This window comes from Elaeis guineensis, chromosome 7 (genome assembly GCF_000442705.2).
Source record: "Elaeis guineensis isolate ETL-2024a chromosome 7, EG11, whole genome shotgun sequence".
Classification (NCBI taxonomy): Eukaryota; Viridiplantae; Streptophyta; class Magnoliopsida; order Arecales; family Arecaceae; genus Elaeis; species Elaeis guineensis.
In genome coordinates, this window is record NC_025999.2 from 14,563,814 (window position 1) to 14,591,137 (window position 27,324).

A 27,324-nucleotide genomic window follows, 5' to 3' on the forward strand; every position below is an offset into this window, starting at 1 on the left:
TTGCATTAACCACAACTCATAATGAAGATGACTATTGCACTTCTCAACTACTTTTTGACTCCTAGAAAACATACACATTAACACTTTGATTTCTATACAACTCTAAACCCAAAGTATTTCAATTAAGTTTATATTAATTTTCCAACATCCCCTTAAACTTAATTGTCTTCCATCTTTCATCCTAAGTAGATCTTTGAATTTGTTGAAGAGGTCAACTCCAAGTGGTTTAGTGAAAATGTCCACAACTTGATCATGGGTCTTCACATAAATAAGCTCCACATCTTTGTTCTTCACATGCTTTTGGATTGAATGAAAGCGAACATCTATATGTTTGCTCCTTTGATGATAGACCGGATTCTTTCCTAAAGTAATTGCCCACTTGCTATTAATGTAAATTTATGTAGCTTCATTTTGATTAGAATTAATCTCTTTTAGCAAGCTCCTTAGCTATATTGCATAACTAACATATGAAGATGCCACAATATATTCGGCTTCACAAGATGAGAGAGTAACAATTGATTGCTTCATTAACATCCATGAGAATTCTGTATGATCCATGAAAAATATAATTTCGAAAGTACTTTTCCAATCATCTAAGTCTCTACCCCAATCACTATTGGAGTAGCCATCAACTTGAAAATTATTAGAATGGGAATAGAATAAGCCAAGGCTTAGGGTACCTTGAATATAACGTAGGATTCTCTTAGCTACCTTCCAATGAGATGATTTTGGTTTCTCCATGAATCGATTCATCAAACCAACACCATATAGTATGTCTAGTCTTATATATGTCAGGCACCTCAAGCACCCTATCAAGCTTTTATAGAGTGTAGGATCAATCACCTTGTCTTCATCATTTTTGGATAATTTTGTACCACAATCCATCGGTGTGCTTATAGGATTGCAATCTTCCATCAGAAATCTTTTAACCACTTCCTTTGAATAGTGCTTTTGGGAAAGAAAAATTTTATTTTCTAATTGATTCACTTCTAAGCTAAGGAAATAGGACATAAGTCGCATGTCAGTCATTTTGAACTCTTTTGCCATTGCTTGCTTGAATTCTTTGATCAATTATGTAGAATTGTCAGTGAAGATAAGATCATCAACATATAATGAGATAAGTAATATGTTCCCATCCTTCTCTTTGACATAGGGAGCTTGTTCATAGGGGCATTGAATAAAGCCATTAGCCTTGAAATATGCATCAATTCTTGAGTTCCAAGCTCTAGGTGCTTGCTTCAAATTGTAGAGCATTTTTTTTTAATTTCAACACTTTGTTTTCTTGCCCACTTCTGATATAACCTTTGAGTTGCTCAATGTACACTTCTTCGTTCAAGTAGCCATTAAGAAAGACTGGTTTGACATCAAGTTGAAAAATCTTTCATTTATTTTGAGCCTCTAAAGAAATCATCAAGTGAATGGTCTATATTCGAGCAATGGGAGCAAAGACCTCCTCGTAGTCAATTCTGACCTTTTGTTTGTAGCCTTTAGCTACAAGTTATGCTTTGTATTTCTCCACTTCATCTTACGCATTCTTCTTGACTTTGTAAAACCACTTTACTGATTCAAGCCTTCTTGGTAGAGAAGTGAGCTCCCATGTCTCATTCTTCTCTATGGGTTTTATCTCTTCATTCATGGATTTCCTCCACTTTTCTTTTTTGATAGCAACTTCAAAAAAAATTATTTTTCATTAGCAAAAAGATAAATAAGATTTAGAGGAGTTGTCACATCATATAAATCTTGAATGCTCCTTGTCTTTAGTGGTGTTGAACCATCTTCATTCGATGAAGTAGGAGATGAAGGTAGTGTTGGCTCTCTAGTTTGCTCCTTGATTTGTTCTTCATATTGTATCATCACCATGTTAGTGCTCCAATTCTAAATGCCGTCTTCTTGAAACTCCACATCTCAGGTTACAATGACATTCTTCTCCTTTGGTTTATAGAGTTTGTAGGTTTTAGATCTTGCATCATAGTCGATGAAGATGCATGACAAGCTTTTATTATCTAACTTGCTTCTCCTTTGATTTAGAATATATGCATAAGCTATGCACCCAAACACCTTCATATTAGATGTATGCCCTATAAGCTAATCTAGCTTACACATTGTATTTTTCTCAGACATAAATTTGTACTTGATTCATTTATTTATTAACAAATTTGGGTAATTTTCTATATCATTCTTGTATTATGTCTCCTTGAATTATCCATAAAATTAATAAGATGATAACATATATTCTCTAGAGTTGAGAATTTGAGATATGTGTCACGAGGATGGTGATTGATCCAGCGAGGTTAGTGCATGGATTGCTTTTTTTTGGACAGACGAGTCTTGAGTCTACAGTATGGAGATACTGAGCGAGAGTGCAAGTGGTTATTAGAGTACATCGATATCGAGCATAATCATACGAGAAATCATTTAGATGTCTACTCACTTGTCAGTGACTTTTTCGATGCTGTAGTTATCTGAGTAGTTCTTAGACCAACGGTGCCTTGGCTATTCATAGTGAAGTTGCTATAGTTTGACTGCATATTCCTTTAGTCTTCTAGTCATATAAATTCTTGCAGTGTATGTTGGCTATGAAGGAACCAGATCTAGAGTTTCAGGGTTAGATCTTGAAACCTTTTCAAGATCAGGCAGCGGAAGACTAAAATAAATCAAAATTTATTTTTTAAAATTAGATAATCCCTAGATCTAAGATTCTATTACATGATTATTACATAACATTAAATCAAAAATTAAAATATATAGAAGATGAACTACATGTTGATCATATCAACATATTTCTATACTACATGTAATGTATGTATTAAACAATAGATCAGATCTATTACCTTGCAAGTTAGATGTTCTAACCTTGCTGATCCGGACTTGAGGATAATATTGCAAACCACACATGCATCCAGTCTCTAAGAGTCATCCACACGAGCCTACGAATCTCGATCAGAAGTCCTACTTCAGAAAATCAGCACAGTATGCTAGTACTGCACTGATCTTTCTTCGATGGTTGATCAGGTGCCTCCTTCTTCTTGATTTGGACTCTTCCAAAGATGAGAAGTAGGAAGAGGAGTTTTAGATCTGAGATGCTCTCAGAAAACTCAAGATGGAGGAAGGGAAGAAATGAAACTAACAACCCTAGAAGAAGACCCTCTTCTTCTTCTCTTTACTCTCTCCTAGACAACCTGTCTTGTGTTTATTATATCTCCACGATCCAAAAGTCTTTCTCTCTAATTTTTGGATGCCCCAAAGATATCTCAAATCTATATATTTTTCAAAAATTTTATAAAGAAACTTATTTTATAGAGAGAGATATGATAGAGTCCTTGTCTAGGTCAAATACCTAGTCAAGGCTTATCCAAACATGGCAAGATAAGGGGCACCCAACTCTTGGGTGCCTCCTCCTTATTTTAATGCATGGACCACTAGCAAAGGGTGCACAATGTGTGCCCTAAAAGCTATAAAAATCTCAAAAAAAATCTGGATAAATTTGATGCAAAAAGGAAAGAGTTTTGGATTTCTAAACTCTATCTCATAGAATTTAAAATTCAAACTTATTCCTACTTTGATTTGATCCGCAACCACTTTCCATGTATGAAAGCAAAGAGAAAACCTTTTGGATGTAGGAAAGACCTAGGAGAGGACTTTTGTCACACAAAATAAGAGGGGATTGGCATGGAATAAGAGAGAGGGCATGGGGGGGCTTATGTGGCGCAAGGTGGAATCCTAGTCTTACTAGGATTCTATCTTTGACTTGTTTTAATTTAGTTTCTCAAACTAAATCAAATCAAAATTAGATCAACCTAATTAAAATAAGTCTTAACCCAATTAAAAATCTTATTTAATTAGATTAAATTAGATTTAAATTAGATTTAATTTTTTAATCAAATTAGAAATTAAGTTGACCCAAGTCCTAATTGAACTAGGACTAATTTTTTTCTTGCACTTGGCTTATCCAATAAACTAATTAGACTTGATTCAATCAAGTCCAAACCAAATCTAATTAAATCATATTCAATTAGACTTAATTTTAGTTCATTGGCTTAATCAAATTAAGTCAATTAGCAATCGAATTACTAATCGATCCTCCTACAACACTTGCACTAGATTAAATGTCAATCGTATTGATCATTTAATCCTAGAACGATTCTTAATCGTTGATCAACCATCCGATCGGATCATGAACTCTAATGTGTATGACCTCATAGGTCTGAACCTGAACTGATAGAATAGGTATAAATTTCTGTACCAATCGAAGTGACCATCTAGCAATGGTACCCGACGATCGGATAAGTCGAATGTATAGAACATCTTTAGAACCCATGCGGATATAGTTTCCATATAATTTATCCCCTTGATCAAAATAATCATAGGATACCTCAGAGTTCAACTGTCAACTCTGATCAGGTTGTCCACATTGTATTTCAAAATATCAAATCCATCTGATGGATTACCCTGGCCAAGATTTTGCTAAATTGAAATACAGTGATTCATTCTTCTCTAACTCTTGGAGTAGTCAATCCCATCTCGATCACACTCTGACTTCGCAAGTACTTGACTATGCCCAGAAGCTTTCCATCACTGAATTAGAAATTCAGTTAGTCCAGTACCAAAGCACAGTGAGTTGCTTGCAAGTCACTGAGCTGATCTTAAGTCTAAGGGACACTTATACCTATATCCCATCAGAGACATTCTCAACAGCAGAATGCTTTAGAGTTGGTCATGTTCAATAATGATGTACCCTTACATCTCATCTTTATGCTATACTAGTGTCTCCACACTCCTTGATTAAGAGGACAACCAACCCATATGGCCTACAACGACCTATGCTCGATAGAAGCTGTCGTCTTTATTAACAGCTTATCATTTGGTCGTGAACTGTTTTAAGGACTAATCGATAAATCCTCTCTTTATCAAATCTAAATAGTCCTAAGGACTTAATCATAACAATGGAGTTCATTAGAAGATGAATGCTTATGATAAAAATATCAAATATATTTTATTTATTAACAAATCAATTACCATATAAGATTGCTCAACCGTCAATAGGCTGACAATTGATTTTTAGGACACATTTCCCAACAACTCTCACTTGTCCTAAAGCCACTCGACATAGTATCTAATACCCATCTTCGACTTGTAATTGTCGAACTCCTTTATCGCCAAGGCTTTAGTGAAGGGGTCGATCAGGTTCTCCTTTCCATCAATTTTCTGAAGGTCGACGTCACCTCGATCCACGATCTCCCAGATCAGGTGGAAGCAGCACAAAATATGCTTCATCTGCTAGTGAGCTTAGGGTTCCTTCACCTGAGCTATGGCACCAGTACTGTCGTAGTAGAGCAGGACCGAACCATCGAGGAAGGGTGCTACTCTGAGCTTGGTGATGAATTTTTTCAGCCACACAGCTTCCTTCGCAGCATCCGATGCTGCGATGTACTCTGTTTCAAAAATAGAGTCTGCCACAGTATGCTGCTTGGAGCTCTTCCAGCAGATAGCTCCATCATTCAGAGTAGAGATATAACCTGACACGCTTCTGTTGTCATCATGGTCAGATTGAAAGCTGGAGTCTGTGAACCTCACAAATTCAGATCTGACTCACCATAAACTAACCATTGGTCCTTAGTATTTTTCAAATACTTAAGGATGGCTTTAACCACTTTTCAGTGATTTTTTTCAAGATCAGATTGGTATCTACTCACTACTCCTAGTGAGTATGCCACATCTGGTTTTGTACATGTCATGGCGTACATGATAGATCCCACGATCGAAGCATATGGGACTCTACTCATATGCTCTCTCTCTTCAGGAGTTGTCGGACAATCTTTCTTAGAGAGAGAAATTTTATGGCCTATCGGTAGATAGCCCTTCTTGGAATTCTCCATGCTAAACTTCTTCAGCACAGTGTCTATGTACGTGGATTGGGATAACCCAAGTATCTTTTTAGATCTATCCCTATAGATCTTCATCCCTAGGATGTAGGATGCTTTACCCAAGTCCTTCATGGAGAACATCGATGACAACCAAACTTTTATTCTCTGTAGTGCGGGGATGTCATTCCCGATTAAGAAAATATCATCTATGTACAAGATAAGGAATACCACAACTGGACCATTTACCCATTTATAGATGCAGGGCTCTTCTCCATTCTTAACGAAGACATACGTTTTGATCACCTTATCAAAATGTATGTTCCAACTCTGAGAAGCTTGCTTCAATCCATAAATGAATCTCTAAAGCTTGCACACCTTAGACTCATCTGTGGATGTAAACTTCTCAGGTTGTATCATATACACCTCTTCGATCAGCTCTCCATTCAGGAAAGCTGTCTTTACATCCATTTGCCAGATCTCATAATCCAGATGGATAGCTATTGCAAGCATTATCTGAATGGATTTGAGCATTACCATAGGAGAAAATATCTCGTCATAGTCAATACCATAACGTTGACGATACCCCTTGGCAACCAGATGGACTTTATAGGTCTCCACCTTTCTGTCTGTGCCTCTTTTTCTTTCGAAAACCCATTTACACCTAATGGGTTTAACTCCTTTAGGTGGGTCAACCAATGTCCATACATCGTTGACCTTCATGGACTCCATTTCGGATTTCATGGCTTCAAGCCATTTCTCAGAATTAGGTCTCTGCATTGCATCCATATAGGTGATCGGATCCTCATCGTTCTCATCGAGTTCGATGGGATCTCCATCTCGGATAAAAAAACTATAGTATCTGTTTGGCTGATGTGGTACTCTATCGGATCACCTTAATGGTGCAGATACATTGGGCTCCGGATCTGATCTAATCAAATCTGACTCAGGTTTAGCTATTGATGTCGGTCCTTCTACCTGTTGAACTTCATCAAGTTCAACCTTAGAGGCAATAATTCCTTCACCAAGGAACTCCTTTTTTAAAAAGATTGCCTTAAGGCTGACGAACATCTTTTGCTCATCAACATGGTAGAAAAAATATCTTTTGGTCTCTTTGGGATACCCGATGAATGTGCATTTGTCAGACCTAGGTCCAAATTTATCTGTGACTAATCATTTGACATAGGCCGGGCACCCCCAAACCCTAAGGTATGAAAGTGCTGGCTTACGCCCTGTCCATATCTCATATGGAGTCTTAATTACAGACTTATTTGGAACCCTATTTAACAGATTACAGGCCGATTCGAGTGCATATCTCCAGAAGGATATCGGCAAGCTGGCAAAACCCATCATAGATCGGATCATGTTTAAGAGAGTCTGATTTCTCCTTTCAGACACACCATTATGCTGTGGTGTTCCTGGAGGAGTCCATTGGGTGAGAATCCCATTCTCTCCTAGATATGTGAGAAACTCACTAGAAAGATATTCTCCTCCTCGATCAGATCGATGAATTTTAATACTCTTCCTAGTTTATTTTTCTACTTCACTTTGGAAACGTTTGAACATTTCAAATGAATCCGACATATGTTTCATCAGATAGACATATCCATATTTGGAAAGATCATCCGTAAAAGTTATGAAGTAGAAATATCCACCTCTAGCACTTATGCTCATGGGCCCACATACGTCAGTATGTACTAGGCTCAAGAGCTCAGTAGCTCTCTCACCTTTTTTAGTAAAAGGTGACTTGTCATTTTACTAAGAAGACAGGACTCATAGGTTGGAAGTGATTCACAATCACTGACTTCGAGGATTTCCTCTTGAGTCAACATGTTTATTCTGTTCTTGTTTATATGACCTAGCCTATAGTGCCATAAGTAGATATCTGACATACTATCTAATCTAGGGTGCTCTATATTAACAGGTTGTGATAACATATACACACCATTGTTCAAATATCCACAAAAATAGTGACACCATTCATAATGATATTACAAACTTATTTCTTTATTGAAATTTCATAATCATTTTTGGCCAGAAGGCCTACAAAAATGACATTTAAAAAGAAACTGGGACAGAAATGACAATCATTAAGAACAACGATGTGGGATTCAAATACAAGTTTCAAGATTCCTAATGCTAGAATTGGAACCAATCTTCCATCTCCATGTTCAGAAATCTCTCGCCTTGCTCAAATCTCTTACTGACCTGCAACCCCTGCAACGAATTGCAAATATGGTAAGGGCTACCGGTATCCAATACCCAGTCAGTTATATCACAAATAGAGAAATTGCAAGGAGTTATCATATAAATACCTTGTCCAGCAACAACTTGTTGCTTTCTCTGCCTGTTCGGGTCCAGGGAGGCAATGTACTAGGGACAGTTCCTCTTTCAGTGCCCTCGCTTCTTGCAAAAGAAGCATTCAGCTTGACTCTTATCGGGCTTAATCTTTTTGGTCTGGCCCTGCACTGATGTCCCAGCCTGAACTTGCACCTTTTTCACTTTCTTCTTCTTGTTCTTCTTCCCCTTTTTAAAGGGTCGAGAACCAGAAGATGAACCTCCCACTAAGTTCACCGACTCCTTGTGGAGTTGGTGATCCTTCTTAAAGTTCTGAAGCAACCCCAGTAACTCGTGGTAGTTCACTTCAGGCTTTGTCATTCTATAATGAGTGAGGAATGGGAGATAAGACTTGGACAGCGAGTTTAGTATTGCATCTTTCCCAAGCTGCTCATGCAAGGAAAAGCCGAGCTTGCTCAATCATTCCATCAGCTCGATCATGTACAATACATGATCAGTGATAGAGGCACCATCCCGTATTTTGGCATTGAAGATGGCATAACTAGTCTTGTGCCTCTCCACGTCATCGGGTGTGCTAAAGGCATCCTCCAATACTTGAAGCATGTCCTTTGGCTGAGCCATCTCGAATCTATGACTGAACTCGTCGCTCATGGCAGCTAGCATGATACAGCACACCATGGCCCAATCATTGAGCCACTTCTAGTAAGTGTCTCTGACTGTTCCACATGCATTGGTAGCTGGCTCCTTAGGTGTAGAATCTATTATCACATATAGGATCCGTTCATGCTCTAGGACTATCTTCAACTTTCGATACCAGCTACCGAAGTTGGGTCCCACCAACTTATCATTGTCAAACAATGATCGGAGTGATTGGGAAGTGGCTATATCTTCACAAAAGAAAATCATAACCTAATTAGTAATTGATTCATTAAACCTAAAGATTTAGACTTTAATCAAAAGATTTTTTTCACTATTTTATTCGAATTGGTAGCCTCTACCTCCAATTTGAGGAATTATCCTAATTTCTTAGTGGGTACTAGAATCCAGTTAGACTGCACACAAGCCCAACTTTGGTTGGCCAACCTATGTACATCTAAAGGTAGGTTCATAACCAATTATTTATCTAAATAATTTCTAGTAATTTTAATTTTGCCCCAGAAACCTAATCAGTAGGCTTTGGCCTCCACTGTAAGGATCTGGTTAGATCCAACCATTAACATGATCATACTCGGTGCATCTAACCAACGAATGATTAAGCCCAACTTTGGTTGGCTCACCTAACCATCATTAAAGAGACACTTTCAAGTCATCATATGATGAGTGATAATTTCATTAGTCAACAAGCACTAGGCCTTTGGGTCTGCAATGATTATTGAGTTAATGGACTCATTATCAAACACCTTAATGGGAGGCTATGACTTAGTTATCTCCATAACTTTATCATTTTAAGGACCTAATAATTTTAAAAGATTTAAATAATTTAGAGAATGAGGTCAGATGAACCAGCTTATCATGATCCTCCCACTAGCTTCACCAAGACAGCTTAAGGGGGACCATTAATAGGGCTGGTCTAGAAGCACCTAAATCAGTCACACTAATTTACCTAGCTGACATGGGTCAGCTCGAATAGTTAAGTGATCCGATCAAAATATAATTTCACCAAGAGGCCAGATAAGTTCGATCAGTAGGAGGGTCGGCCAAAGCTTGCCTTAGATACCATCAAAAATAGTCAGGTAAGCAGGCTTCCAATTAAAAATTATCGATCTGGTTTATCTTAGATACCAACTGGTTTAATTAGTTTCGATTAGATCAACCTAACAGTTCGTGCTAGACCGCTTAGCCAAGAATCAAGTCCATTTGGTTCTCGTTAAAAATATGGACTTGACCAACTACAACTATTGTAATTGATCTAGAGAATCCTTGACCTAATTTAAGACAATAATTGATTAGATTTAGTTAATTCTCTAATTAAATCCATCTTTAATCTAACCATAGGTCTAACCCAATTAATGAACCTAATTTTTACTAACCCATTAATCCAATGTGTTATGGTTTGTGTCTTAGGTTCTTCAATTTACAATCCTAGAACCAAATCAAACAACTTCTTAATTCTTAATTAAGTTTTGGGCTGAGGGTTGGGTTTAATTTTTCAAAAATAATTTTTATATTTATAAAATAATTTTATAATATAGTTCTATCAATCATATTGCATGTTTGAATCATAATCAAGATGCAAATGAAATAAACATGAAACTACTTTAGATCTAATCTAAACAGGTTCATGTAATTGAAACAATTTCAACTTTAAACAATTTTTTTGCACAAAAATTATTAACAAAAAGATTTTATTTTAGATTTAAATATATTTTAAATTTAATAAATCATAAATTTAATTTAAATTATATCTAATAAATTTATGATTAAAGATAGATTTACATGAACTAAGATAACTTTTGCACTATAAGGGGTAAACCTTACAGTAGGACAACCTTACAGTTCGTGATTGATCTAAAATTTTAATTTTAGATTTAATAATCAGATTATAAATTAGATCTAATCTAAAAGATAATCTAAGTATGTATAAATAATCATGTAATAAACAACCTGGCTCTGACACCAATTAAAGGAACCAGATCTAGGATTTTAGGGTTAGATCTTGAAACTTTTTCAAGATCGGGCAGTGGAAGACTAAAATAAATCAAAATTTATTTTTTAAAACTAGAGAATCTCTAGATCTAAGATTTTATTACATAATTATTATATAGTATTAAATCAAAAATTAAAATATATAGAGGATGAACTATATATTGATCATATCAACATGTTTCTATACTACATCTAATGTATGTATTAAACAATAGATCAGATCTATTACCTTGCAAGTTAGATATTCCAACCTTGTTGATCTGAGCTTGAGGATGATATTGCAAACCACACACGCATCCAGTCTCTAGGAGTCATCCACACAAGCCCACGAATCTCGACCAGAAGTCCTGCTTCAGGAAATCAGCACAGTATGCTAGTACCGTGCTGATCCTTCTTCGATGGTTGATTAGGTACCTCCTTCTTCTTGATTTGAGCTCTTACAAAGATGAGAAATAGGAGGAGGAGTTTAAGATCTGAGACGCTCTTAGAAAACTCAAGATGGAGGAAGGAAAGAGATGAAACTAACAACCCTAGAAGAAGACCCTCTTCTTCTTCTCTTTACTCTCTCCTAGACACCCTATCTTGTGTCTATTATATCTCCACCACCTAAAGGTATTTCTCTTTGATTTTTGGACATACCGATCTCTCAAATATTTATGTTCTCCAAAAATTTTATAAAGAAACTCATTTTATAGAGAGAGATATGATAGAGTCTTTGTCTAGATTAAATACTTAGTCAAGGCTTATCCAAACATGGCAAGATAAGGGGTGCCCAACTCTTGGGTGCCTCCTCCTTATTTTCATGCATGGACCACCAGAAAAGGGTGCAAAATATGTGTCCTAAAAGTCACAAAAATCTCAAAAAAAATCTGAGTAAATTCGATGCAAAAAAAAAGAGTTTTGGATTTCTAAAACTCTATCTCATAGAATTTGAAATCCAAACTTATTCCTACTTTGATTTGATCCACAACCACTTTCCATGTATGAAAGAAGAGAGGAAACCTTTTGGACATAGGAAAGACCTGGGAGAGGGCTTTTGTCACACAAAATAAGAGGGAATTGGCGTGAAATAAGAGAGAGGGCGTGGGGGGGGCTTATGTGGCGCAAGGTGGAATCCTAGTCTTACTAGGATTCTATCTTTGACTTGTTTTAATTTGGTTTCTCAAACTAAATCAAACCAAAATTAGATTAATCTAATTAAAATAGATTTTAACCCAATTAAAAATCTAATTTAATTAGATTAAATTAGATTTAAATCTGATTTAATTTTTTAATCAAATTAAAAATTATGTTGATCCAAGTCCTAATTGAACTAGGACTAGTTTTTTTCTTGCACTTGGCTTATCCAATAAACTAATTGGACTTGATCCAATCAAGTTCAAACTAAATCTAATTAAATTATATTTAATTAAACTTAATCTCAGTCCATTGGCTTAATCAAATTAAGTCAATTAGCAATCGAATTGCTAATCGATGCTCCTGCAACACTTGTACTAGGTTAAATGTCAATCGTATTGATCATTTAATCCTAGAATGATTCTTAATCATTGATCAACCATCCGATCGAATCATGAACTCTAATGTGTATGATCTCATAGGTCCGAACCTAAGTCGGTAGTATAGAAATAAATTTTTATACCAATCGAAGTGCCATCTAGCAATGGTACCCAACGATCGGATAGGTCAAATATATAGAACAATATCCTTAGAATCCATGTGGATATAGTTTTCATATAATTCATCTCCTTGACCAAAATGATCATAGGACACGTCAGAGTTCAACTGTCAACTCTGATCAGGTTGTCCACATTGTATTTCAAAATATCAAATCCATCTGATTGATTATCCTGACCAAGATTTTACTAAATTAAAATACAGTGACTCATTCTTCTCCAACTCTTCGAGTGGTCAATCTCATCTCGATCACACTCTGACTTCGCAAGTACTTGACTATGCCCAGAAGCCTTCCGTCACTAAATTAAAAATTCAGTTAGTCCAGTACCAAAGTACAGTGAGTTGCTTGCAAGTCACTGAGGTGATCTCAGGTCTAAGAGACACTTATACCTATATTCCATCAGAGACATTCTCGATAGCAGAATACTCTAGAGTTGGTCACATTCAATGATGATGTACCCTTATATCTCACCTGCATGCCATACCAGTGTCTCCACACTCCTTGGTTAAGAGAACAACCAACCCATATGGCCTACAGCGACCTATACTCGATAGAAGCTATCATCCTTATTAACAGCCTATCATTTGATCATGAACAGTTTTAAGGACTAATCAATAAATCCTCTCTTTATCGAATCTAGGTAGTTCTAAGGACTTCATCATAACAACGGAGTTCATTAGAAGATGAATGCTTATAATGAAAATATTAAATATATTTTATTTATTAATAAATCAATTACCATACAAGATTGCTCAACCATCAACAGACTGACGATTGGTTTTTGGGACATATTTTTCAACAGACTATAATAGGTTCGTTGTACAAATAGGATGTACACTTAGATGGGATCTATCAATCTTAATAGTTAAGAAGTAGTCCTATATGATTTATGAAGCTGAGTTCTTAAGATCATGGCTGCGGCAATGTGATTAATGAAAAAAAATTTCCATATGAATTCATGAGATGGACTCAAACTAATTAGGTCTTATATTGTTAGAAAATATGTCTTAAAGTCAATTATCTATTTATAGACGATTATGCTCTTAAAGTCAATTCCTCTACCAATAACCTATATGAATAAGATTTATGAGACTCTAATTGTCGGGTGTCTAAAGTTATGGATCATATAAATTAAGGATGCAAGTCCCTTATGAATCTCCTTGATAGTTATTATGGGGTGCCACTTTGATTTGATCAATTTGGATGTGTCCATTAATTAGAGGCCTTTGGTTTTCATATGGGGTGTCTCTTAGGTGCAAAAGAGGGTGTCTAATTATGGGTGCAAGGGCTCCAATAGTTGGTTCCTAATGGGCTTTCTAATGTAAGTTGGATAACTTAAGTTAATAGGAATCCTAATATAAGTAGGACTTATATTATATGATTGAATAGGATTCAATCTTTGTGCCTATAAAAGGGGACCTCCCCTAAGGTCCTAAAGCGATCAAAACCAATAGCCCCTCACACCCAAAGACTCTCCCCACACCCTCTCTTCCTCTCCCTTTCTCTTCTCTTGGGTGTTCTATACTCCCCTTCCTTGGGATGCGCATCCCAAGGAGTTCTATGTCCAAAGGAGTTTGGGGTGCCTCTTCCTTGCTGGTTTTTAGTATTTGATAGCAGCACATAGCAAGGAGAAACTCTAAAGAAGAGGAGAAGAAAAAGATCAAGGAGAAAGATCAAGTGTTGATCGCGATCCAGGCTTCGTTTAGATTCAGCAGGCTGAATTTTGGAGAATCAAAATTCAGAATATAGAGGGCCATTTTAGACTGATCTTGAGTGGATACTCATAGAGACTAGACACTTGTGTGGCTAATAGAGAGCCTCGTCTCTTCTAGATCCAGTTTGAAGAAAGAAATTATGAAATAGATATGTGATTTGATCACAATCTAATTTCAGCATATATCAATTTCAGCATATGAAATAGATATATATAGTTTTATATTTTTATGCATGTATAATTCAGATTAAAATTACTTTAATCTTATTCTCTACTGTGGTGTTTAGAAAATAAAATTTTGAAACACACATGCATGCACCAAATCCCGAATTCCAACACTTATATGATAACTCTTTGTAATTTCTCTATGTGTGATACTATTATCTAGGTATTGGATATCAAAAGTCTATTTAATATTTGCAATTCATTATAGAAACTTTAGGTCAGTAGAAAATTCAAAGATGATGAACGATTTCTGAACGTTAGAGATGAAAGTCTTATTCCAGTTCTAGCTTTAGAAACTATTCAGCTAGTTTTTGAGTCTAGGATTGTCATGTTAGATGATTGTCATTATTATCCTTCTTTTTTTATGAATGTCATCTTTGTAGGCCTTTTGGTCAAAATTGATCTCAACTTTTTAATAAAAAAGATAATTTTTGTGATATCATTGTGAATGATACTATAATTATGCATAGACAATTGAAATATGGTATATACCTTCTATTATAGTCTGTTAGTGTATTGTACACATCTAACAAATATCTTAAAATAGATAATGTTAGTAATGCTTATCTTTGGCATTGTTGGCTAGGTCATATGAATAAGAATAGGATGGACAAGTTAATTAAAGAGGAAATCCTCGACATTAATGATTGTGAATCATTACCAACTTATGAATCCTATCTTCTTGGTAAGGTGACAAAGTCACCTTTTAAAGAAAAAAGTGAATGAGCCACTGATGTTCTGAGTCTGATACATAGAGATGTATGTGAACCCTTGAGTACATGTGCTAGAGGTGGATTTAACTATTTCATTACTTTCACTAATGGCCTATCGAGGTATTATGAAATATAAGTCTAAATTATTTAAAATATTCAAATGATTCTATAGTAAAGTAGATAAACAAATTGAAAAGAGTTTTAAATTCTTTGATCAGACTGAGAAAGAGAATACCTTACCAATGAATTTTAATATATCTAGAGGAGAATGAGATTCTCTCTCAATAGACTCCTCTGAAGATACCACGACATAATGGGATGTCAGAAAGAAGAAATCGAACACTATGAGACATGGTTTGATCCATGATGAACTTTGCGACCCTACCAATCTTTTTCTGGGGGTATGCTCTAGAAACTACTTGCTACATACTAAACAAAGTTTCAAGCAAGTCTGTCAATATGAGATATGAATAGGGTGTAAACCAATAATCTCATAATTTAAGATTTGGGGATATCCAGTTTATGTCAAATGTTTAAAGATAGATAAGCTTGGGCATAGGTCCAATAAGTGTTTATTTGTATGATATCCAAAGGAAACAAAAATATACTATTTCTATCTCGTTGAAGAATAAAAGGTGTTCATCAGGAATAGGACAGTCTTTTTGGAAAGAGTTTCTTTGAGAAAGAACTGATGCCATTAAAATTTAACTTGATGAAGTTTGTGAGATAGAGAATCAGACACCTTTGAGAAGGAATACAGAATCAAATTTAATTGGAGAATCAAATTTGAAGCCTGCTATATAGGTGCCATTAAGGAGATGTAGTAGAGTACTACATCAATCGAATAGATACTATAATTTTTTAATCTGAGATGGTGATGCTATCGAACTAGATAAAAATGATGAGGATCAGATTACCTATATGGATGCCATGTAGAAGTTCGACTCTACGAAATGATAAAATACCATGAAATCTGAAATAGAGTCCATGGGGATCAATAGTGTGTGGACACTTGTTAATCCACTTGAAGGTATTAAACCCATAGGGTGTGAATGGATCTTTAAAAGAAAAAAAGGAGTGGATGGAAAGATAGAGACCTATAAAACTCATCTAGTTGCCAAGGGATATTGTCAACATTATAGTATTGACTATGATGAGATATTTTCTTCTATAGCAATGCTCAAGTTCATTCGAATTATGCTTGCTATAGTTACACACCTAGATTATGAGATCTGACAAATGGATGTCAAAACTATTTTCTTTAATAGAGATTTGAAAGAAAAGATATATATGGTACAATCTGAAGGGTTCACATCCACAGACGAATCTAAAGTGCGCAAGCTAAATAGGTTTATTTATAGACTGAAGCAAGCTTCTCGGAGTTGGAATATGTGTTTTGATAAGATGATCAAAATATATGACTTCATTAAAAATGGAGAGGAGCCCTGCATCTATAAATAGACTAATGGTTCTGTAGTCATCTTCTTTATATTATATGTAAATAGCATACTCTTAATAAAAAATGACACCCCTGCATTATAGAGTGTGAAACTCTGACTGTCATCACAGTTCTCTATAAAGAATTTGGGAGAAGCATCTTACATCCTTGGGATGAAAATCTATAGAGATAAATCTAAAAGGTTGTTTAGATTATCCCAATCTACGTACATCGATACCATGCTGAAATAGTTCAGTATGAAAATTTTCAAAAAAGACTATCTACCGATAGCCTAAGGACTTACTCTCTCTAAGAAGGATTATCCAACAACCCCATAAGAGAGAGCGTATGAGTAGAATCTCATATGCCTCAATAGTGGGATCTATCATGTACGCTATGATATGTACAAGACCGGATGTGGCCTGCTCGCTAAGGGTAGTGAGCAGGTATCAATCTGATCTGGATGAGAACCATTGAAAGATTGTAAAGACAATCCTTAAGTATTTGAGAAATACTAAGGATCAATGGTTAATCTATGAAGATACTGACTTTAAACTTGTGGGATATACTAATTTTAGTATTCAGTCAAATCATGATGGCAACAAAAATATATCTAGCTATATTTTCACTTTATATGATAGAATGATCTATTGGAAGAGTTTCAAGCAGCACACAGTAGTTGATTCAGTATGTGAAGCGAAATACATTATGGCATCCGATGTTGCAAAGGAAGCTATTTGGATGAGAAAGTTCATCTACAAACTTGGAGTGATTTTCTCAGTTGAAGATCCAGTTCTACTACATTGTGACAGCACTGATGCCATCGCTCAAGCCAAGGAACCCAAGTCCCATCAGAGAACCAAACACATTCTGCATCGCTAACACCTGATCCGTGAGATCATAGATTGAGGTGACGTTGAACTACTGAAGATTGATGAAAAAAAATTTGACCAACCCCTTCATTAAAGCTCTCGGGACCAAAGAGTTCGATAACCACAAGTGGAAGATGGGTATTAGATATAGTCCTGATTGGCTTTAGTCCAAGTAGGAGTTATTAGAAATGTGTTCTAAAATTAATTATCTATCTGTAGATGCTTGTGCTCTTTATAATTTATATATGAATTATTAATGAACAAAAGTTATTTTTGGCAAGTTTATCATAAAAGTGTATCTTCTTTTAAACTCTTGTGTTATGATGAAGTCCTTAGAACTATAATATAATCGATAAAAGAGGATTTATCGAATAGTTTCTAAATTTATTCGTGACCAAATGATATGTTATTAACAAAGATAATAACACTTATCAAGTATAGATTGTTGTGTACTATATAGGTTGGTTGTCCTCTTAACCAAGGAGTGTGGAGACACTGGTATGGCATATAGGTGAGATATAGGATTACATCGTCATCAAATAGTGACTCACCTGTAGAGCACTCTACTGTCAAGAGTAGCTCGTGAAGGATATATGCATAAGTGTCCCTTAGATCTAAGATCACCATGGTGCTATGCAAGCAACTCACTATGCTTTGGTGTCGAACTACTTGTACTTCTAATATAGTGACAGAAGGTTACTGGGTATAGTCAAGTACTTGTGAAGTCAGTGTGTGAGTCAAGATGAGATTGATCACTCTGAATTACAGAAGTTAATGCATCACTATATCTCAATCCAATAAAATTTTGATCAGGATATTCTGTGTGATCTATCATAGAATTTGAAAAAGATTAAAATATAATATGGATGACTCATCTAGGGTTGACAGTTTAACCCTAGGTCATCCTGAGCATTAGAGTCAAAGGGATGAATTATGCAATAACCATATACCTAGGTTCTTGAATGTTGCTTTGTAATTATTCGAGCTATCTAGACATCAGGTATTATTGCTAGATGGTCACTTCGATTTGTATAAGAAGAGGTTCCTATACTATCGACTTAGTGTTCAGACCTGTGGAGTCATGCACAAAGTCAAACAATGTAGGAAAGAATTGACCTAATATCTATATGTTCAATTTGAAAGTATGAGACTTGATTAAATATATAGATTTACTTAATTGAAAATTAAGCTATAAGTCATATGGAATTAAAAACTAACTATGTCCAGCTAGCACTGCACATGAGATGCAGGTTTGATTTTGGAGATGAATTTGATCAAATCTATGATTCAAAAAATTATGAGAGATTGAATTTGAGTCCCAGTTATTTTATATCAGATCTAATTTAATTGGGTTTGATTTTATTAAGGCTAAATTGGGTTAATTATCCATGTTGGACTTAGACCTAAATCCTAATTAGATTAGAATTAGCAGCCTTTTCGAATTTGGTTCGAATCGGATTCGAATTAGATTCAAATTGAATCCAAATCTAAACCAAATTAAATTTAGTGCACTAAGATATATTTTCTTTACATTCTCTCACCTATGTGGCCAACCAAGATGGAGGACCGGTCCCCTTGGGCATGCAGCATACAAAGAGAAGCACAAGTTGGCACCTCTCCTACTTTCTTTGGAAATCTTCATGGTTTAAGGAGTTTGAATTTGATTCAAACTTGGAGAGAGTCCTATTCCTAATACATGAATGTATTTGATTTGATTTAGGATCTCTTATCCATTTAAGGAGGGGTTTGGAGAAGGAAAAATCAATCTAGCAATTGATCAAGCAATCTATCAAGCCATCCTCCCCTTGGGCATCCCCTCTTTGGGCATGTTCTCCCTTGGGCATCCTCCCTCCTTTGGAGTGGTGGCATGTGGGCTTCATCCTAGCTTTGAGATCAGATCTCAAGGCTCTCCTTTCCTTTTCTCCTAAAGAGTTCTTCATCTCTCTCTCCTATGTTGCTTGGCGTGCGAGAGAAGTTGAGGCTCTGGATATCTGGATCTCATGGAGCAACGATGTTCAGGAATCAATCAACCTCGATCATCTTTTTGTTGCTCATTGAGATAACTTTCATAAGAGTTATCAAAAATTTTAAATTAGAAATCTCTTCCTTCTTCCTGGTATCCGATCTGATCGGATAGAATTTTTCCTTCATATATATGATGGACAATGGGGTATGATGGGTTTTTCATAACCTTCATCATATCAGGACTCACAATAGAAGAATTAAATTATATATTAACTATATCTAGAGGTTCACTATAAGAAAAAGAACTTTAGCGATAGCTATTAGTCTGTCGTCACTAATAACCATTTTTACCGACCACAATGGTGATCAAAACACACATACCGTTGCAAATAAAAAAAAACTAATAAGCTTGTTAGCGATGGAGATATGTTATTAGCGACAGTAAAAGCCATCGCTAATACTCATTAGCGCCGATACTATTAGCGATGGTTTAACTGTCGCTAATAGATCCCCCCTACCCTTGATTTTTAGCTTCCCCATGCTAAAAGCCTCATCCCCCCCCTTGCCCTCAATTTTTAGCTTCCCCATGCTAAAAGCCTCAACACCCCCCCCACCCTCAATTTTCATTCCCCCACCGATGACTGACCGAACCCCCCCTCTCCCCCTCTCTTAGATTCCTAGCTCACGTTGCGCTGTTGGATGCCCAGCCTCCTCCCCCCAGCCTCACGCCGCCCGGACTCTCCTTTTCTTCCTGGAGCCTACGTCTCCGAGCTCTCGACTACCTCTCGAAGTCAGTGTCCCACCGATCGGCCTCCCTTTTCCTTCCCCACCCCTCCCCTTGCCAAATCAAACCCCCTACTGCCTCCCCGTTCTCCCCCTGCTGCACCCCTCTTTACCCCACCTTCGATCCCCATTTTCTCCCACCACACCGTCGGATCTGGCTTCCCCGAGCCTCCGGCTGCCTCTCCGAGCCCCCGACCAATTTACCCCCATTCTTCCTCCCCCTTCTCTCCCCCACTTCCCCCTCTCCCCTCCTTCACCTGCCGCACAGCCCTCAATGCCGCAGTGCCTTCTCCATGCCACAACACTGCCTCTAGGTTGGTTTGATGAGTGTTAGCGATGGCTCCATAGCGATCACCAAATATCATTGTTTCAATTTTTTTTAATATTTTTAAATTAATATTTATTAAATTTAGTTAATTTAGATTTAATATTTAAATTAAATTAATAATATTTACTTTAATTTAATTTAATTAATTTTAAATTAATAATATTTAATTAATTTAGATTCATAATATTATTAATTTAAATAATATTATTTAATAATATTATTTAGAATTAATTTAAATAATATTATTTAAATTAATAATATTATGAATTTAAATAATATTATTATTAATTTAAATTAATAATATTATTAATTTAAATAATATTATTGTTGGAAGGTGGAACCACTTCGAAAAGCTCTCCAGCGAGAGTAGCTTTACTGCCTTCGACGGTAGGGCCCGTCAGAATTCAGATCGGACTTTGAGCTAGGCTTGAAATAGTTCAGGTCGGGCTTTGGTCTAATTATAAAGTCCATTTAAATTTTGGACCTGGCTCAGATATATCTTTGGCTCGACCTAGGCCCAGTCCCCCCGATACTACCAGCCCACATGCAATCTAAAACTAGCAGTGCTTTATTCATAAAGAGGTTATGCTGATTGCCCAAGCGAGATGCGCCTAAGGAGTCTAAAAAGAGATGGAGGTAATGCATTTCTATTCTTGTTGTTGTAGTTGCACGGCAAGCTTGGATGGTCTATTACATCGTAGGCAACCGTTTGCAGCCATCTCATGGTTAAAGGAGCAGAGAAACTTACAATGCCTTATTTTTCAATGGCAGATCAGAGTCTTCTTCTTTTTCTCTTTCTCTTGTTTACTTTGTTGGTCTTTAATTTAAGTACTATTTTTAAGTTTTTATTTTATATTTTTTTAAAAATTTTTACTCCTAATTTGCAGTCTTCTTACTTTGCAGCCACCTCATGGTTCGGACCCACCCAAATGGATTCGGGCTGGACTCAGGCCTGGGCTAGTGCCAAGCTCAGACCTAGTTTTTCCTAAAATCCTTAGGCCTAAGCCTGACCCGAAGGCTAAAAAGAATTTTCAAACCAAGCTCGGGTAAGGGAAGGGGGCTCGAGGAGGTGACTGGGAGCTTGGGAAGGCGGCCCAGGGCTCGAAGAAATAATATTATTTTTAGGAGGTGGAACCACTCTGAAAAGCTCTCCGATGAGAGTAGCCTTACTGCCTTGGATGGCAGGGGTTTGAGGCCAGGTCATCACCAGACCGACTTTGGTCTGCCCAAAACCAGTAGTGCTCTATTCATAAAGAGGCTATGATGACTGCCTATGCAAGATGCACCTAAAGAGTCTAAAGAGAGATTGATGGAGGTGATGCATTTTTGTTCTTCTTGTTTTTGTTGTAGGGCAAGCTTAGATAGTCTATTATATCACAGGCAACTGCTTGCGACCACCTTATGATTAAGGGTGCGGAGGAACTTACAATGCCTTATTTTCCAATGGCAGATCTAAGCCTTCTTCTTTTTCTCTTTCCCTTGTTTACTTTGTTGGTCTCTGATTTAAGTATTGTTTTTAAGTTTTTATTTTATTTTTTTCAAAAATTTCTACTCATAGTTTGCAACCTTCTTATTTTGTAGCCACCTCATGGTTTGTGCCCGCCCAAATGGGTTTGGACCAGGCTTAAGCCTAGGCCAGGGCTGAGCTTGGGCCTAGGTTTTTCTAAAATCATCAGGTCTAAGCCCAACCCGAAGCCCAAAAAAAATTTTTGGGCTAGGCTCGAGCAGGGGTAGGGCCCAACCCTAGCACATCTTCTCCCTCCCAGAGTCATGATACTTTAGCTAAAGTATTTGAAAGATGTGATTTCACATTACTGCAGGCAAATTACTTTTAGGTAAACATGATGAATATTAGTGTAACATACCTTTAGAGGTAGCAAGACCTGGGCATCAACTGCAGCAAGCTGATTTCTAACCATGATTCCAAACTCTTTTGCATACCTATCATGAGGAAATCTATAATATTTGGACTTGAGATGCACACTTGAAAGATAGAATCAATTCAAGAAACAAGAAAGATTCAAACCTCTAGGATATTGTGCTTCCTATCTTGAGGGCGTTCGTATGTAAAGGTCAATATTTTAGTTATTTTTTGCTCATTTAGCTGAGCTTATTGTCACAGCTATCACAGCAAATAAGTCAAATAGTATTAACAAATTTCTTTACTTTCTTTAAGTTTCTATATTTAGAAGCTTCACATAGTTAGGCTTGAGTTGGAGAAAAGAGATCTAGGGGTCAAAAAGCAATCTTTCTATCCGATGGATGGGATGGAGTGGTAAATATGTTCGTATCATCGAATGAGATATGTAGGAATAATATCGAAATATACTCCTCCATATCGGTTGAGACTTGAGGTGGAAGGGATGGATACAAGGAGGTTAAAATTCAATCTAAGTATTTGATGGATGGATCGAAGGTATCTATAGCTCTATATCATCGAATAAAATATATAAAAATAATTTATTTAAAAATTAAAGTAGTATATTAAAATATATCCCTCCGTGCTGGTTTAGGCTTGAGGTGTATCAATTACAATAGTTTTTCAGTTTTAATTAACTTAGTTATAGATCATTGGATTATTAGCCAACAAATTACATCATTTTAAATCTTGCATTGGCACCCATAATTGTATAATTAATCCATGAATCTATTTATTTTTATTTTCAGGGATTATAGATCATGTCTTCCAGAGGTTGGAGCCATCACCACCAAGGAGAAAGCTCTCAAGGAGAGAGCTCTCATACAGCCAGCTCGTATGGTTCTATGCCAGACATACCACATGGTAAACTTTAATACTTTAGATATTCATTTTTATATTATTTTATCTTTTATTATCTAATATAATATTTTTTGTAATATCTTGATATTCTCAAGTTCAGACGATGTGGGTCACCAGTGATCCCATAGTCACATGGAGTAGTATTCGGCTCTCATAGTTAGTAGCATGGTAGAGGACCCACTTAGCTCATGGTACCTCTAACTCGATTGGAGGATAGAGAGCTCATCCACATTCAGAGCCACTCATAAGTACTATATTTTCATTGAATATATTTAAAATTTAGCCATTTTAGAGTCTAACATTTATTGTTCAAAATTAATTTTGTAGCACATTTAGAGAGCTTAGGATGCCTCATATGGTTATCAGGATCATCTAACGATTGATACTGGGGTTGATAAATGAGTTCTCTAGTTGATTGTTGGGGGCTTATGATGCATCTTAGGAGATGTTCCTAATAGGTCAAAGGTTTTTAATTTTTAAATTCATGATAGATTTATATTCTATTTATTAATATATGCTTTCTTCTACTTACAACAGTACTATCGATTTGAGACTCCTCAGGATGAGGAGGCAGGCAGTCGGACCTTTGAGGAGGTGGCCACATGTAGGCTTCGAGATGGGCAGTATAGCCTTAGGCAGTCCGCCATAGAGTACTCCAATTTTGAGTCATCATCGGACTGGAAGTCTTACATGGATTACTGAATATGGGTGGATATATGGGAGGTTCTTTGTGATCGATGGAGCATTGAGGAGTACTTTGATAGGTGGCAGAGGGCATGACAGAATTGGACTACCCAGCAAGATCCGATCAAGCACACCAATAGCTCTGTTGGCACACATGTTGTGGCCGATAGATTGATAAAAATCCTATACTTAAATTAATTTCATATTAAATTGATCATATATATATTTTTTAATTAATTTAATTTTATTATTTATTTATTATAGACATGACAGCTGGATCGTACACTAGGCCAGCTGCAAATATGGGAGGCCACACACCAGTCTAGGGGGCTGGTGATTACATAAATCCTCGATCTCGATAGATCGCGATAACAACTTAAATATTATTTATTAAGTTTTTATATATATACTGATATGTATGAACTAATGAATTTTTAAACTATATAAGCGAATTACATGGAGTATCTCGTATCACAGCATGGTGAGGATCTATTCTCTCAGTCCCTCCTTGACCTCGAGAGATGGCTCAGGGCCACCAGAGGGGTGAGTAGGAGTCAGATCATAGGATTCAGCCATAGCTTCAACCCTCCAATAGCTCAATACTCTTCGATATCCTTCTCTCAGATCTCGATGATCTAGATGTGGGGTGATGCACTATGGAGGAGGTTGTGCAAAGGCTTTGGAGCCAGCGATCTTAGAACTTTCGAGATACTGTCTGTGATACGGTCATTGAGATTCTTTAGGATCTGTATCTACACGATCAATTAGGCTCATTGTCATAGCCATCACAGTAGGTAAGTCTATTAATAATTTTTTTTACTTGTTTTAAATTTTTATATTTAGAAGCTTCATGTGTTTAGGTTTGAGTCCGAAAAAGAGATCTAGGAGACAAAAATTCAATCTAACCATTCAATTGATGGACTGGGGGTGTCTATAGCTTCGTACCATCGAATAAAATATATAAAAATAATTTATTCGAGAATCAAAATAGTATATCAAAATATACACCTCCGTATAGACATATACACTTTCATATTGAAACTTATTAATAATATTTTATTTTTTTTCGTTACAAGATGCTGGGACATCTGGCTCCCATCCATCAGCTACTGAAGAGAATGTATAAGAGCAGGAGGAGGATGAGGAGGATGATGAGGAGGATCTCACATAATTTTTTTTTGATATATACGTAATTTTGATACCTGTAAAGTAGTATATATTTATAAAATTATAAAATTTATATTTTTAATATAATATAATTAATTTTATATTTATGATTATCATAAATAATTATTATTTTATTTATAGTAAGTTTTAAAAAATATAATTACTTATTATTATGATTAAAATAGATTTTTAAAAAAATTAATTTTATATTTTTTAAAAAATAAAAACTATTAGTGATGGTATTAATGACAGAAAATATTATTGCTAATAGTTCTTAAAATTTTAATTAGAAAAAAATTAAAATAAAAACTATTAGTGATGGCATTAGCGACAGAAACTACCATCACTAATAGTTTTTATTAAAAAAAAATTAAAAAAAAAATAGTAATGGCATTATTGTCACTAATACGGTCGCTAATTACACGTATTACTGATGGAGTTTTTGTGATCGCTAATAATAGTAATTAGCAGCTACATTATTTTCAATGAACTATTAGCAATGGCAGTCCGTCCCTAATAGTATTAGCGATGAAAAAATGGTTATTAGTGATCATATTTAGCCATCACTAATAACCTACTTTCTTGTAGTGGTTTAGACTGAAATACTATTGCAAATAACCTACTTTCTTGTAGTGGTTTAGACTGAAATACTATTGCTAATAACCTACTTTCTTGTAGTGGTTCAAACTCTTCCGCTCTGCTAGGTTGCCATTATAGGAAAAATAGGTAGTTTAAAGTATGTATTTTTAAAAGTTTACGGTGAAGAATAAAAGATTAAACACTTTAATCTTCTAAACATATCTTGAATCAGATCTAAACTACCAATTATAGATCTATGATATGAAAAGTTTATATATAAAATTTGATATAAAATAGAAAACTGCATCGATCACATCGATGCCCTGAATCTGATCTAATCTTTAGATCACATCGATTGAGTTCAGAACTCATCACCTTTTTATAGATCGATAATCTCTACTACTAGTAGGCATGGTATGAAGCTCTAACTGATGCTGAGCAACTACACAGGTCGTCCGACCTCTACAGATCGTCCACTCGAAGCCCTGATCAGATCTTCATTAGCAGGAGTGCTCGCTCGCGTCGAAGGCTCTAGATGGCTGATCCAAGCTCCTTTCTTCGGATCTCCTGGACTCCTCTGGATCAGAAGATAAAAATTTACAAGAAGGTGGTGGTGTGAGAGATTGAACAAGACTCACTCTTATATTTTTCTTCTCACAAAATCTATAGTTAAAACCCTAGACCCTACACCTCATGCCTGAGAGGAAGAACACTTTCTTTGTTTCTCACGCACGGAAGCCCAATCCACTCTCAACTTTTCACACCCCAACTCTCAAGTTTCTCACACCACAAATCACTTCTAATCTCACACAAAATTGATCCCTTCTTAAGGGTGGCATCACATGGAAGATAAGGATAAGGAAAAGGTAGTTTCGATTTAATTTCAAATATTGGTTGATCCTTATCACCAATTCAAATCAAATTTGAATTAAATTTTAAGCAAAACTTTATCCTCATCTTATAAACTCAGAGAAAGGTCGATCAACATCAGATTGGTGCAAAAAATTTCACACAAAAATACTTTATGCATGGAGAAAGGTGATGGCATGAAGAGAAGAGTCCAACTCAATTTGGACTCTAGGTTTTTATTTAAATTCAAACCCATTTGAACTCAAATTTAAACCAACCAATTTCTAATTCAAAAAAAATTAGATGTAGATGTAGAAAATCTTTTGAGCATGAGAAAAATTCATGTAAAAAATTTTTCTCATGTGAAGAATAAGAGGGCACAAAGAAAGGAGATGCAAGGGATTTGAATTCAAATTATTTTCTCATCCAATTAGATTCTTAACCCAACCAAATTAGGTTAGACCCAATTAGATCACTAAACCTAATCTAATTAAGTAATAAATAGTTTTAATTAAATTTTAATCAAATCAATAATTAATCGAGTTCAAGTTCTGATCAAATCAAGAATCGAACACCCTTAGCGATTAGGTCATCTCATAATCTAATCGGATCAAACCAAATTGAATCCAATTCAATTAGATTTGATCCAAATCTCAATACTCAATCAAATTGAGTTAATTAATAATCTAATTACTAATCAATTTTTCTATAATTTATCAACAATTAGCAAATTAATTTATAGCAACTT

General features: G+C 35.8%; 1 protein-coding gene across 1 annotated transcript in view; it reads right to left on the reverse strand.

Moving 5' to 3' along the window:
* The window catches only part of LOC105033067 (uncharacterized), a 65,966-nt gene that overhangs the window by 1,389 nt on the left and 37,253 nt on the right, over window positions 1-27,324 (reverse strand). The window lies entirely within an intron of this gene.